We start from the raw sequence: 12008 nt of genomic DNA, 5'->3' as shown, positions 1-12008 counted from the left end.
CCTGGTTTAGGTATGAAGATCACTTTAACTTCCCTCCATATCCTAGGGATGTATCTATGCGCTAGACACGCCCTGAAAATGTTGATCAGCCGGTTGTGGAGACCTTCTCCTCCCCATTGCAACAAGGCGGGAAAGATCCCATCAGGTCCTGCTGACTTAAAGGGGTGAAAGGAATTTATAGCCCACTTTATTTTATCGGTTGTCACCAACTTGTGTGCTTGTTGCCAGTCAGCTTCCTCAGCGGTTATGTTTTCATTTACCCACTCGATATGCTGCATTATTTTGCATCCTGGAAAGTGAGTTTCCGTCAGGACTCGCTCTGTTTCCTCTGGTGAGTTGGTAAATGTACCGTCAGGTTTCAGCAGGGATCCGAGGATTTGCCTGGGTTGGTTAGAGATTAATTTCCTTGCCCTGTTGGCCTGGTTATGGCATTGGATGCTGCTGCAAAATTTACGCCAGCCTTCTGATCTTCTGTATCTGATGCGTTTCTTGTATTCAGACTTACACTCTTTGTAGATGTCCCAGTCGTATTGATCGCCTGTGTTCATTGCGCGGTTCAGATGTCTCCTCACTTTTTTCCTGAGCCTTTCTAATTCAGGTCCCCTCAGTTGACACATATTAGCAAGTTTATTTCATGTTCGGACGGGAACGAGTGAACGAAGGAAGGCGCGCTTATACAAAAAAAAATTGTTTAAATTATTGTTCATAGTGCATATATTTTTCATACTTGTAAATTGTTTATCCTGGTTTATAAATATTCGATTTTTGTATATATAAATTGTTAAGTGCGCTTCCCCATCGCCATGGGGAAGCGTACAGGTAAAAGGCCGAAGAACGGCCAGAGCGACGCAGAACCAGCAGACGAACTTCCCCTATCCGAATCCTCGGTATCTGACGCGGAGGTGACTGAACGTCTCATTGTAAGAAGAAAGGATAAAGAGAAGTATACCCCTTATAGAGCGACAAATTATTATAGGTTGTACGACGAAAATTCAAATAAGAAGGAATTTATTGTATTTCTCAATCGCAAGCAGGGTGAAGTCAAAATATCAGACAAGGACAGGTTGGGTCTGTCAAATGGAATCAGGAGGCATTGCGTATCGGGTGTGTTGCACCTGAGGTCCGTTAATGCTTTTAAAGTTGGTGTTACCTTTGACCTGCCTAACAATGCGAATGTATTTTTAAAAAATGAAAAGTTACTTAGCGAGTTGGAGATGGTTGCCTCAATTCCGGCTTCTGAAACGGAGGTCACTGGAGTTCTTACTTCTGTTCCCACTGATTACTCCAACAAAAAAATTCATCAATTAATTGCATCGAGTAAAAAAGTTATTGCTGTGAGAAGGTTCATGCGGCGAGTAAAGGACCCACAGGGTGTTGTCTCCTTTGTTCCAACGCAAACTGTTGCAGTCACATTTGCATCAACGTTGTTACCTGAGTATGTAACACTTGATCACTGGAGGCATGAGGTTAATGTATATGTACCCCCTATTAAACAGTGTCTACGCTGTATGAAATTTGGCCATATTGCTAAATTTTGTAGAAACAATGAAGTTTGTTCCATATGTTCTGACAATCACAATTTTAAAATGTGTCCAAAAACTTTAACAAAATGTGCCAACTGTGGTGGAGATCACATAGCTATCTCATCTACCTGTCCTCTGAAAAAACAAAAAATTGAAGAAAACAAAGTGAAGTCCCGTAGTGTTAGATACTCAGATCTCTTCAATGAATCTGCTTTCCCTCAATTAAACTCAAAGTATATAGACACACACCTGAGCAATCTTATAAAATCTGACAAATTTATGAACCTCTTGGTTGAAGCAGTTTTACAAATTTGTACGAATAAAGATAAGTTAACTATAAATTCAAATAGTATTAAGGAAATTCTGAATAACACTTTTAGAAAAAAAGACATCTAGTTAATTGTTATTATGGATACATTGAATATAGTGCAGTGGAACGCTCAAAGTATTATTAGTAATAGGCTTATTTTTACAAGGTTTTTATATGAAAATCATATCCATATTGCTATAATTTCGGAAACTTGGTTAAAACCACATCAGTATTTTTCAATAAAAGGCTATAACACAATAAGGAATGATTGTGGTAATAAACACAATGGTGTAGCAATTTTTATTCATAATGATATCACATTTTCGAACATAAATACATATTTTGATAGTGCTATAAAAAATATTTGCATTAAAATTAATAACAAAGAACTGAGTATTGTGAGTTGTTACAGTCCTTCCAATTCAAATCCTCCATTTAATAAAAACAATTTAAACAGTTTAATTAAGTCCATTCCAGAGCCAATGATATTTTCAGGTGATTTCAATGCTCATCACATGTTGTGGGGATGTGTTGATACATTGCCTCGAGGTAAAGATGTTTTAGAGGTTATAGATGAGAATGGTCTTGTTATTCTGAATAATGGTCAAGCTACCACAATAGGATCTCCATCTTGGCGTCCTAATGCTCTTGACTTGACTTTGGTAACTCCATCATTGGCTCTTTTATGTGACTGGTCAGTTATTGACAGTCCTCTGGGCAGTAGTTATCATCTCCCTGTAATAATAAAAATGGCAGTAAGTAGTGATAGTAGTAGTTTGCAAAACACATTATGTAATAATCTACATTTGCCCACTCACCCTAATTATAAGCAGGTGAATTGGAATATGTATAGTAACTTAGTTGTTTCTTATTTGGATGATGTTAAATTTGACACTTTATCTTCAATAGATGCTTTTAATTCCTTTTGTAATATTTTACTTTCTGCTGCCAAGCAGTCAATCCCTAGCTGTCTGTTTTCCAAAAGTTCTAATAGTAATAATGTTACTAGTTCTTGTTCACAAAAATCTTTTAAATATCCTTGGTCGCCTTGGTGGAATCAGAGGTGTACAGAAGCAGTTTTAAATGCTAAAAATGGTTACATTAATTTTAAAAACAACTCCACTGATGAAAATTATATGGAGTTTAAGAGATTGCGGGCTTTAAAAAAACTTATCTTAAAAAGTGAAAGAAGAAATAGCTGGATAGGCTTGTGCAATTCATTTAATCGTTGTACTCCTTTGTCTTCAATTTGGAAATCCATGCGCAAATTTAACAAAACTTACATTCCTGACAGTGTGTTGAATGATAGTTGGATTCCAGATTTTCTACAAAAGTATACTTCTGACTTTGTATCAAATAAGTTAACTAACTATGTAAATGTTGTTAATGATAGTAATAAATATTTGATAGAGCCTTTTTCTTTACAAGAACTAAAATCCGCTTTATTTACTAGAAGAGATACATCTTTCGGTCTCGATACCATTCCATATATTTTACTCAAAAAACTTAATTGCCACAGTCTCAACATCTTTTTAAATAATCTTAATCGCCTATGGAAGGAGAATACTATTCCTCCAGAATGGAAAACAGACAGTTTAATCCCAGTTTTAAAGCCAGACAAAAATAAAATGTTACCTGACTCTTATAGACCTATAGCTCTCACGTCTTGTGTTGGGAAGATATTTGAGCAGCTTCTAAAACAACGTCTCGAGTTCTTTATAGAACAAAATTGTCTTTTGCCTAATAATCAGTTTGGTTTTCGCAAAGGTCGGTCTTCTATGGAGAGTATAGCGCAGTTACAGCTTGATGCGCATCAATGTTTAGCAAGTAGGTAATCAATATCTTTTGTCTGTATTTTTTGACATCTCAGGTGCCTTCATTTTTTTTTAATTTATTTAGTGGCACGGGATGCAAGTCCATAGGCCCAGGTGCCTTCAATAGTGTAAATATTGCCGTGCTTTGTGAGGAGTTATCAATGTTAGGGATACCAGGTAAAATAATAAATTGGATGCAATGCTTTTTGACTGACAGAAAAGTATATGTAAAATTTAATAAACATTTGTATGGACCACGACTTTCTTCTCTAGGTGTTTGTCAGGGGGGAATATTGTCTCCTTTAATTTTTATTATGTACATAAGACGATTGAACCTTATTTTGGGGCCAAATATAGTAAACCTACAGTATGCAGATGACTTAGTCGTCTATGTATGTATGTATATGTCGGGAGTTGATCTGATTAATTTAGCCGCTCCTATTAATAAAGCACTTGTAAATTTATATCAATACTTTTCTTATCTTAATTTAAATGTAAATCCAACCAAATCAAAAGTCTTTGTGATTGGTCGTAAACGCATCATATTGCCTCCCATTTTATACAATGGCATTCCACTGCCTATTTCATGTGACATAAAATTTCTAGGTGTAACATTTACTCCAAAACTTTCTTGGAAAAAATATACAGATAGTGTTATAATTAAAGCGAATAAAGCTTATAATGTATTAAAATCTTTGTGTGCAACGTCGTGGGGAGCGGACCCTAAAATATTGTTAATTTTGTATAAATCGCTTATTCGTAGTCATTTTGAATATGGCTTTCATTGTTTCGCCGCAGACAGCAAAATTGTTAATAGTCTGGATAAAATACAAAATAAATGTATGCGTACAATATTGGGTGCACTTAAAACTAGCCCAATAGCTGCTATGCAAATCGAGGCCAACCTTCCTCCTTTGTGTATTAGATTTAGTTATCTTAAAGAAAGATTTATTTTAAAGCTCTATAGCTTGCCGACGAACAATCTTCTTAAGAATCTTATTGCTTATCAATCGTCTTCATTTCCGAGACAGTTGTTTATCTTGCAAGATTTTTCTTCATTTTTTAAATTTCTACAAGATTTAAATATTCATCGGAATAATGATATACTTCCCTGCCATGCAGGTTCTTTTCGATGTAAATATTCTGCAATTAATGTTGTGATAGATCCAAATTTAACTTCAAAAGAGGAGGTTCATGTATTATTGTCAGAATGGTCTAATTGTAAATTTGTTTATACGGATGGCGCAAAAAACAATAATAATGTTTCTTTTGCAATCTACCTTCCTGAAATTAGGAAGGGTATTGGCTTTAAGATTAATAGATATGCCAGTATTTTTACTGCTGAAGCCGTCGCTATTCTTTTTGCTTTGAAGCATATTAAGAAACAAAATCAACTTAATAAGAAGTGGGTAATAGTTAGTGATAGTATGAGTGTGTTAAAAAGTTTGTCAAATAACAAAATGAGTGCTAACATCAATTACATCATTTTTGCTGTAAAGGAATTGTGGTTCGAACTATGTTTAATCGATATAAAAGTGGATTTCGTTTGGGTCCCGTCCCATATAGGAGTAGCAGGAAACGAAAGCGCTGATTTTCTAGCTAGAACTATCATTAATATATCCGATCTATCCCTATATCCTGATTGCAAAGATCTAGACATTAACATACCATATACAGATATAATAAGTAATCTAAAACAGCGTATGACTCTTCTTTGGGGAAGATATTGGTACAATTGTACAGAAGTTGAAAATAAGGCTCATTCGTATACTTTGTTAGATAATCCCGTTAATAGCACACCCTGGTTTTGTAAGTTTAAAAATAACGCTCACAGAAAGTTCTATACTACAATAACACGAATGCGTATTGGGCACTATCGATTGAATTTTCATCTTCATCGCAAAAAAATTGTCTCCTCTCCTTTTTGTGACCATTGTAATAAGCAACAAGATCAGTCTCTGGATCACATCTTTTTTGATTGTTCGTACTTTGGCATACAGCGCCTTGTGCTGATGGATGAGCTACTGGAAATATATGGTGCACCCAATATAATCCCGCTCTCAGTAATAGATCTATTAAAGGACACATCAACTTATATGTCCTTGTATAAATTTGTATGTAGTACTGTAAATACATTGTAATTTGTAGATACATACGTTGTAAATTTGTTTATAATTATGTAAATACGTTATAACTTGTACATATACAACTAGTAATAGCATAGCGCAATTCGCGAACTGAACAGATAATGTAAATAGGTAGGTATTATTCTAAAAAGTTATGCAAATTACACTGGATTTGACTTTAAGAAAAGGGGAAAATTATTAGAGACTATATTACTGGATTTGGACTTACTAAAAGGAAAATATGGAAAATATTCTTTAGAGAATTATACATTAACGGAAATGGTAAAATAACTGATGACTTTAAGACTGGATTGGATTTGATGAAAGAAACTACTATAAATATTCGCTATCGAATATACATAATTGGAAAAGGAAAATGGAAATAATGTAAGATGAAATGAGAAAACTGGATTGGACTTTTTGTAAAACAAAATAGTGAAAATAATAAATACCAAAGAAATGAAAATACTAACGACAAGGCAGTAAGGCCTCTGGCTATAGCCTGTTCGAAAGAACGAATTAATATAAAAAAAAAAATTATTTCATGTTCATCAACAATCATTTTTTTTGGCGGGAACGAGTGAACGAAGGAAGGCGCGCTTATACAAAAAAAAATTGTTTAAATTATTGTTCATAGTGCATATATTTTTCATACTTGTAAATTGTTTATCCTGGTTTATAAATATTCGATTTTTGTATATATAAATTGTTAAGTGCGCTTCCCCATCGCCATGGGGAAGCGTACAGGTAAAAGGCCGAAGAACGGCCAGAGCGACGCAGAACCAGCAGACGAACTTCCCCTATCCGAATCCTCGGTATCTGACGCGGAGGTGACTGAACGTCTCATTGTAAGAAGAAAGGATAAAGAGAAGTATACCCCTTATAGAGCGACAAATTATTATAGGTTATACGACGAAAATTCAAATAAGAAGGAATTTATTGTATTTCTCAATCGCAAGCAGGGTGAAGTCAAAATATCAGACAAGGACAGGTTGGGTCTGTCAAATGGAATCAGGAGGCATTGCGTATCGGGTGTGTTGCACCTGAGGTCCGTTAATGCTTTTAAAGTTGGTGTTACCTTTGACCTGCCTAACAATGCGAATGTATTTTTAAAAAATGAAAAGTTACTTAGCGAGTTGGAGATGGTTGCCTCAATTCCGGCTTCTGAAACGGAGGTCACTGGAGTTCTTACTTCTGTTCCCACTGATTACTCCAACAAAAAAATTCATCAATTAATTGCATCGAGTAAAAAAGTTATTGCTGTGAGAAGGTTCATGCGGCGAGTAAAGGACCCACAGGGTGTTGTCTCCTTTGTTCCAACGCAAACTGTTGCAGTCACATTTGCATCAACGTTGTTACCTGAGTATGTAACACTTGATCACTGGAGGCATGAGGTTAATGTATATGTACCCCCTATTAAACAGTGTCTACGCTGTATGAAATTTGGCCATATTGCTAAATTTTGTAGAAACAATGAAGTTTGTTCCATATGTTCTGACAATCATAATTTTAAAATGTGTCCAAAAACTTTAACAAAATGTGCCAACTGTGGTGGAGATCACATAGCTATCTCATCTACCTGTCCTCTGAAAAAACAAAAAATTGAAGAAAACAAAGTGAAGTCCCGTAGTGTTAGATACTCAGATCTCTTCAATGAATCTGCTTTCCCTCAATTAAACTCAAAGTATATTGACACACACCTGAGCAATCTTATAAAATCTGACAAATTTATGAACCTCTTGGTTGAAGCAGTTTTACAAATTTGTACGAATAAAGATAAGTTAACTATAAATTCAAATAGTATTAAGGAAATTCTGAATAACACTTTTAGAAAAAAGACATCTAGTTAATTGTTATTATGGATACATTGAATATAGTGCAGTGGAACGCTCAAAGTATTATTAGTAATAGGCTTATTTTTACAAGGTTTTTATATGAAAATCATATCCATATTGCTATAATTTCGGAAACTTGGTTAAAACCACATCAGTATTTTTTAATAAAAGGCTATAACTCAATAAGGAATGATTGTGGTAATAAACACAATGGTGTAGCAATTTTTATTCATAATAATATAACATTTTCTAACATAAATACATATTTTGATAGTGCTCTACAAAATGTTTGCATTAAAATTAAAATTAATAACAAAGAACTGAGTATTGTGAGTTTTTACAGTCCTTCCAATTCAAATCCTCCATTTAATAAAAACAATTTAAACAGTTTAATTAAGTCCATTCCAGAGCCAATGATATTTGCAGGTGATTTCAATGCTCATCACATGTTGTGGGGATGTGTTGATACATTGCCTCGAGGTAAAGATGTTTTAGAGGTTATAGATGAGAATGGTCTTGTTATTCTGAATAATGGTCAAGCTACCACAATAGGATCTCCATCTTGGCGTCCTAATGCTCTTGACTTGACTTTGGTAACTCCATCTTTGGCTCTTTTATGTGACTGGTCAGTTATTGACAGTCCTCTGGGCAGTAGTTATCATCTCCCTGTAATAATAAAAATGGCAGTAAGTAGTGATAGTATTAGTTTGCAAAACACATTATGTAATAATCTACATTTGCCCACTCACCCTAATTATAAGCAGGTGAATTGGAATATGTATAGTAACTTAGTTGTTTCTTATTTGGATGATGTTAAATTTGACACTTTATCTTCAATAGATGCTTTTAATTCCTTTTGTAATATTTTACTTTCTGCTGCCAAGCAGTCAATCCCTAGCTGTCTGTTTTCCAAAAGTTCTAATAGTAATAATGTTACTAGTTCTTGTTCACAAGAATCTTTTAAATATCCTTGGTTGCCTTGGTGGAATCAGAGGTGTACAGAAGCAGTTTTAAATGCTAAAAATGGTTACATTAATTTTAAAAACAACTCCACTGATGAAAATTATGTGGAGTTTAAGAGATTGCGGGCTTTAAAAAAACTTATCTTAAAAAGTGAAAGAAGAAATAGCTGGATAGGCTTGTGCAATTCATTTAATCGTTGTACTCCTTTGTCTTCAATTTGGAAATCCATGCGCAAATTTAACAAAACTTACATTCCTGACAGTGTGTTGAATGATAGTTGGATTCCAGATTTTCTACAAAAGTATACTTCTGACTTTGTATCAAATAAGTTAACTAACTATGTAAATGTTGTTAATGATAGTAATAAATATTTGATAGAGCCTTTTTCTTTACAAGAACTAAAATCCGCTTTATTTACTAGAAGAGATACATCTTTCGGTCTCGATACCATTCCATATATTTTACTCAAAAAACTTAATTGCCACAGTCTCAACATCTTTTTAAATAATCTTAATCGCCTATGGAAGGAGAATACTATTCCTCCAGAATGGAAAACAGACTGTTTAATCCCAGTTTTAAAGCCAGACAAAAATAAAATGTTACCTGACTCTTATAGACCTATAGCTCTCACGTCTTGTGTTGGGAAGATATTTGAGCAGCTTCTAAAACAACGTCTCGAGTTCTTTATAGAACAAAATTGTCTTTTGCCTAATAATCAGTTTGGTTTTCGCAAAGGTCGGTCTTCTAGGGAGAGTATAGCGCAGTTACAGCTTGATGCGCATCAATGTTTAGCAAGTAGGTAATCAATATCTTTAGTCTGTATTTTTTGACATCTCAGGTGCCTTCAATAGTGTAAATATTGCCGTGCTTTGTGACGAGTTATCAATGTTAGGGATACCAGGTAAAATAATAAATTGGATGCAATCCTTTTTGACTGACAGAAAAGTATATGTAAAATTTAATAAACATTTGTATGGACCACGACTTTCTTCTCTAGGTGTTTGTCAGGGGGGAATATTGTCTCCTTTAATTTTTATTATGTACATAAGACGATTGAACCTTATTTTGGGGCCAAATATAGTAAACCTACAGTATGCAGATGACTTAGTCGTCTATGTATGTATGTATATGTCGGGAGTTGATCTGATTAATTTAGCCGCTACTATTAATAAAGCACTTGTAAATTTATATCAATACTTTTCTTATCTTAATTTAAATGTAAATCCAACCAAATCAAAAGTCTTTGTGATTGGTCGTAAACGCATCATATTGCCTCCCATTTTATACAATGGCATTCCACTGCCTATTTCATGTGACATAAAATTTCTAGGTGTAACATTTACTCCAAAACTTTCTTGGAAAAAATATACAGATAGTGTTATAATTAAAGCGAATAAAGCTTATAATGTATTAAAATCTTTGTGTGCAACGTCGTGGGGAGCGGACCCTAAAATATTGTTAATTTTGTATAAATCGCTTATTCGTAGTCATTTTGAATATGGCTTTCATTGTTTCGCCGCAGACAGCAAAATTGTTAATAGTCTGGATAAAATACAAAATAAATGTATGCGTACAATATTGGGTGCACTTAAAACTAGCCCAATAGCTGCTATGCAAATCGAGGCCAACCTTCCTCCTTTGTGTATTAGATTTAGTTATCTTAAAGAAAGATTTATTTTAAAGCTCTATAGCTTGCCGACGAACAATCTTCTTAAGAATCTTATTGCTTATCAATCGTCTTCATTTCCGAGACAGTTGTTTATCTTGCAAGATTTTTCTTCATTTTTTAAATTTCTACAAGATTTAAATATTCATCGGAATAATGATATACTTCCCTGCCATGCAGGTTCTTTTCGATGTAAATATTCTGCAATTAATGTTGTGATAGATCCAAATTTAACTTCAAAAGAGGAGGTTCATGTATTATTGTCAGAATGGTCTAATTGTAAATTTGTTTATACGGATGGCGCAAAAAACAATAATAATGTTTCTTTTGCAATCTACCTTCCTGAAATTAGGAAGGGTATTGGCTTTAAGATTAATAGATATGCCAGTATTTTTACTGCTGAAGCCGTCGCTATTCTTTTTGCTTTGAAGCATATTAAGAAACAAAATCAACTTAATAAGAAGTGGGTAATAGTTAGTGATAGTATGAGTGTGTTAAAAAGTTTGTCAAATAACAAAATGAGTGCTAACATCAATTACATCATTTTTGCTATAAAGGAATTGTGGTTCGAACTATGTTTAATCGATATAAAAGTGGATTTCGTTTGGGTCCCGTCCCATATAGGAGTAGCAGGAAACGAAAGCGCTGATTTTCTAGCTAGAACTATCATTAATATATCCGATCTATCCCTATATCCTGATTGCAAAGATCTAGACATTAACATACCATATACAGATATAATAAGTAATCTAAAACAGCGTATGACTCTTCTTTGGGGAAGATATTGGTACAATTGTACAGAAGTTGAAAATAAGGCTCATTCGTATACTTTGTTAGATAATCCCGTTAATAGCACACCCTGGTTTTGTAAGTTTAAAAATAACGCTCACAGAAAGTTCTATACTACAATAACACGAATGCGTATTGGGCACTATCGATTGAATTTTCATCTTCATCGCAAAAAAATTGTCTCCTCTCCTTTTTGTGACCATTGTAATAAGCAACAAGATCAGTCTCTGGATCACATCTTTTTTGATTGTTCGTCCTTTGGCATACAGCGCCTTGTGCTGATGGATGAGCTACTGGAAATATATGGTGCACCCAATATAATCCCGCTCTCAGTAATAGATCTATTAAAGGACACATCAACTTATATGTCCTTGTATAAATTTGTATGTAGTACTGTAAATACATTGTAATTTGTAGATACATACGTTGTAAATTTGTTTATAATTATGTAAATACGTTATAACTTGTACATATACAACTAGTAATAGCATAGCGCAATTCGCGAACTGAACAGATAATGTAAATAGGTAGGTATTATTCTAAAAAGTTATGCAAATTACACTGGATTTGACTTTAAGAAAAGGGGAAAATTATTAGAGACTATATTACTGGATTTGAACTTACTAAAAGGAAAATATGGAAAATATTCTTTAGAGAATTATACATTAACGGAAATGGTAAAATAACTGATGACTTTAAGACTGGATTGGATTTGATGAAAGAAACTACTATAAATATTCGCTATCGAATATACATAATTGGAAAAGGAAAATGGAAATAATGTAAGATGAAATGAGAAAACTGGATTGGACTTTTTGTAAAACAAAATAGTGAAAATAATAAATACCAAAGAAATGAAAATACTAACGACAAGGCAGTAAGGCCCCTGGCTATAGCCTGTTCTAAAGAACGAATTAATATAAAAAAAAAAAAAAAAACATCAACAATCAAGTAATCAACATTCAACTGTCAACATCATTCA

At 33.8% G+C, this 12008-nt stretch overlaps 1 long non-coding RNA gene across 6 annotated transcripts; it reads right to left on the bottom strand.

Moving 5' to 3' along the window:
• Positions 1-2414: 2414 nt before the first annotated feature.
• LOC126974022 (uncharacterized) lies at positions 2415-9364 on the bottom strand. Of its 6 annotated transcripts, none has more exons than XR_007731456.1 (3): positions 9175-9364; positions 8358-8625; positions 2415-2568 (listed from the first exon to the last, which is right to left on the bottom strand). It is a non-coding gene; the product is annotated as an uncharacterized LOC126974022 (long non-coding RNA). The 6 variants fall into 6 exon arrangements; XR_007731455.1 differs by lacking the exon at positions 8358-8625 and adding an exon at positions 2652-2919; XR_007731459.1 differs by lacking the exons at positions 8358-8625; positions 9175-9364 and adding exons at positions 2652-2919; positions 8823-9168.
• Positions 9365-12008: the final 2644 nt, after the last annotated feature.

This window comes from Leptidea sinapis, chromosome 31 (genome assembly GCF_905404315.1).
Source record: "Leptidea sinapis chromosome 31, ilLepSina1.1, whole genome shotgun sequence".
Taxonomy (NCBI): Eukaryota; Metazoa; Arthropoda; class Insecta; order Lepidoptera; family Pieridae; genus Leptidea; species Leptidea sinapis.
Note: the sequence above shows the minus strand (reverse complement) of the source record. Positions and strands in the feature narration are given on the sequence as shown.